Source organism: Lepisma saccharinum, chromosome 2, assembly GCF_977018435.1.
Source record: "Lepisma saccharinum chromosome 2, izLepSacc3.1, whole genome shotgun sequence".
NCBI lineage: Eukaryota > Metazoa > Arthropoda > Insecta > Zygentoma > Lepismatidae > Lepisma > Lepisma saccharinum.
The window spans coordinates 90432446-90436672 of record NC_139230.1 but is presented as its reverse complement, the minus strand read 5'-3'; positions in this window follow the sequence as shown (position 1 = coordinate 90436672).

The window sequence follows — 4227 nt, the reverse complement described above, 5'->3', positions numbered from 1 at the left end:
CGTTCTTTTTGTTAATAACAAAAGAACATTATTTATTCATCCTCCACTTCTATTCATCACGTCAAACATGTCAAACTTGTTTACAAGTTTTGTGAACACGTGTGCACTTGATTACAACAGTAGGGGAGGGAAGAACAATAGGTGTTAATTGGATTTCTCTAGGTGTTAATTGCTTTCTTCTGATTCCCCTACTACTAACATGGTTTCATAATATTGTTAAAATGTTCATTTCACCGTTAAAATTTGAATTATCTGTGAGGCAATTCAGGTAGGTTTTGGAAAGGAAATTTGCACGATATACCGAGCAGGCATTTCCTCCTGATCGTAAGTGTAATGTTGTATGTGAGAGAACTTTATATGAGTCTGTGTGTAGAGGTTTTGTTGAGACAAGGGCGCCTCTAATGTAAGTCACCCTTATTTTAAATGTAGTACTTCTAAATATTGCAAGTATGAAAAATCTTGTAGTTGAGGGTTGTTATATTTTAGGAAAAAGGAATTTGGAAAGGAATACCAATTCGGTCAGAACATTTACTCTTACTATAAATTAACCCAATTTCTAATTAATGCCATCCTTTACACAGCAAATATAATTATAATCTTGAGAAGAAAAAAATAAATATAACTACTAATAATTACTAAAAACAAATTGAACTTTACATATGAATTGAATGTAATATTGTAAATACTCTTGAAGATTTTATGAGTGTATACTGTATACTACTGCAGAATTTAATTATTAGACTGAAATGTTAACATTATCACAAAAAGTCTATTTTCATTTGACATCTTTCCAAAAAGTAGCTCGCTACGCTACTCCTGTGCGCTACTCGCTACTTCGCTACTTTTGCGCTACTTCTGCATAAAAGACTAAAAACAATCACAATATGAATATTCAAAAGATGCCCCAGTATGATAAGCTAACTCGGACACAGATTCTGTTATTTATTATCTAGGTTCGAGTTATTCGACAACTTTGATAGTAGTGTTACATCTGTTACTTATTTTTACTATAGTGTTTGAGAATAATGTACCTATGTAAGTGGCATATCAATTCAAATTTGATATATGAGTATTGCATTTAGGGTGTTGCCTGAATTAATGATTATAACTAGACACAAATAAAATTTGGTAGGATCTGTATTTATGTTAATATATCAACATATTTTTTTTTAGAATAAACGTTTCATTTTTTAACAGACTGATATGCCTTGTAATCAAGGGGTCCCAGGTTCGACACCCGGTTGAGGCACATAGTGGTTCGGATCCCACTTTAAGCTGTAGGTCCAGTCCCGATTAGCCTTACTGTGCATAAAGTGGACTTAGAACATCAAATCAATCAATCAATCAATTAACAGACTGATATAAAGGCGGTAATTTGAACAAAAAATATATCTCACTGGTTCACAAGGATGATAATTGTCTTGAACATGAATAACCAGATTTTCTAAATATGTAGATAATTATAACTGATATCCATCATTCACATAAAATAATTATTCAAGTATAACTGGTGGCCGCGGTGGCTCAGTCGGTAACGCGTCTGACTACCAAGCTCAAGGTCCCGGGTTCGATCCCCGGCCGGTTCAAATCCGGGAACTTTTCTAGCGGTGGAAGCGGCTCCGGCGCCAACCCAGCGTCGAATAACATAACATGGGTACCTGGGGGAAACCCTGGGGGGGGGGGGGTAAAGGCGGTCAGGGGCGTGATGCTGATCACATCACCCTCACTCACGACCGGATCAAGAAAGTGTGGGGCGTTACCCCCTATACGCCTTCATGGCGTGGTGCTATGCACAGGGGAACACTTTACCTTTTTTTTTTACCTTTCTAGTATAACTGACATTTTCACTAAATGGTTGCGTAAAACAATTTTTAAAACTACACCATAGAAACATGACCCCTGTGTGTTCTTGCGTTTCTGTCCGTTCAATTTAAGGTAAAAAACGCGACATCCAAAGTTGCGAGGTCAGTGGGGCACTCAAAACACGATCCACCATGTTGATACGTCACTGGTCCCTGGGTGTTTAGTCATTTTCTAAAATTTTATTATTATTATTTTACTATGCCTACGGAGAGACAACGTGTGGGACAGTTTTACAATCTGTGCAGATTGAAATAATTAAATAACGGAAGAAGGAGCAATAATTGGAAGATAAACTATGCTTTGTAATGGTCATTCTCTTACATGTGTGCGTGTTCTCATTAAGTTATATCAGAAATATTTATGTCAGTGACTACTTTTTAAAAAAATATTTGGAAATTAACTGTAACGTTTTGTGCAAAAGGCGAATAACGTAAAAATGTGATATTTATCAATTTTATTTTCTTAGCCTTAAGAGCTACGGGATGCAACCATGTTTCATGGTTGCTCGAACCTTGAAGATGGCTGGGGGATGCTTATGGTATAATTGAGAAACAATGAAGCGATGCTTTACGTAAGTTTTCCTGTTGGGAATGCTTCCCTGAAGACATAGTGGAAATTTGTCACTTTGTATTCAAAGGGACCCAGGTTCGATATACGTCGGAGGAACATAGTGGTTCGGATCCATCTCTATTACCAATCTGTGCATAAAGTGGACTAAAAAAAGACGTCTAGTTGGGACAATGGGATCCTCCTGTTTCTCTATTCCCCACACTGCTCATCATTCATCATTCTTCAACATACTCACAATTAGCCAAAGTGGCAGAAAGCGACTTTATATATAATAAATAAATAAATCAATAAATAAATCGTTCATCCTCATTGTCATGATTAGCATAAGTTCAGGAAAGGAAACGTAAAAATAGTTAAAATATGTAAATTTGGAAACTGTATATTAAATTAAGAATATTATTTTAATTCATTTGTTTTATTGAAATATTGAAGCGTATATTTTATTTTATTTTTTCCGTTCTGCAGAAAAGTCAGCAACTAGTTAGTTACTTTTTATAACTTTTGAGGAAAGTGGCGTGTGTACCCGAGTGTTCTAAACGTACTGTAATTGTACAATTTGTGAACAAATATTATGACGAAAATACTTGTAATTCCAGAAAGTGTATGTCTGTTCTTGAAACAATATATTTTTTGCTGGTGAGATCCTATACACTGACAATGATCAATGGTCAATGCTGTTAACGTACTGATCCATTGATTGCTGGCACTATTATAGTGGAAAATGGATGACTCGTTTTTGCACTGCAATTTGTGTTTTACACAGTCAGTCTCTTATACCATGGATATCACACAGGATTTGTCCCATGGGTGGCGCAACCGAGGCTGTTTTTCTCAACGGTGCGGAAAACGAGGCATGTTTCTCTCCAAAATGGCGATGCAGCTAAAAAGGACGTAGCCGGATCATATAAGTCAGTTAGTTATCTGGATATTAGAATTATTCAGATGCTAATAAAATAATTACACGGATATCTAATATATGCGATATAAAGATATTTATAATCTAAATTAACCATATTTCCAAGAAATAGACTTTGTCTTTATAAACCTCCTGCAAAAGTAAGCGTTATTGTCGAATTATTTTTGATGCTATTGTCACATTCAAAATTTACTTCAAAATGCTGGGAAGAAATGTAGCTGTAGCGAAATTTTCGCTACAACTACAGGAATTTTGTAGCTTTGCTACAGCTACAATTTTCAAAATTTAGCTCCGCTACAGCTACAAAGTTTGTAGCTAGCTACAGTAGCGACGCTACGAGTTTCTCCCTACTTCCGCCCACTGTATGATTCTCCTCAAATTGAATAACTACCAATTAACTTTCGAAAACACCGTTAATAACCTTGGATTTGTCAAGGATTCCCACATAGAATGGCCAGATCATTTTACAGCGCAGAAAAAAAGTCAACACATATCTTCGAGCCTTCCATCACTTAAAGAATATTGTAGGCATTCAGGTTAAAAAAAAATGTGCTAAACTCTATTATTACCACGATTAATCTACGGAGTCACAGTAGCTTCCAATGCAAGCAACTAAATAACTAAGAAGCTAGTACAGCTACAGAATGCATGTATAAAACTGATCTGAAAGCTGAAAAATGGGACCACATTTCGAGATACTTAATCAGTTTGAATTTACTTAATACCAAGAATTTCACTAAATACAAATTGAAGCATTCCACCGAATTACGCTGTATGGCACATTTCAGTGAATGCGAGAACAACGGATAAAACCTGTTGTATGTTACTGGACTACAGTAGAAACAACATAAAACCTTATGCAAAAACAGTAGCAATCT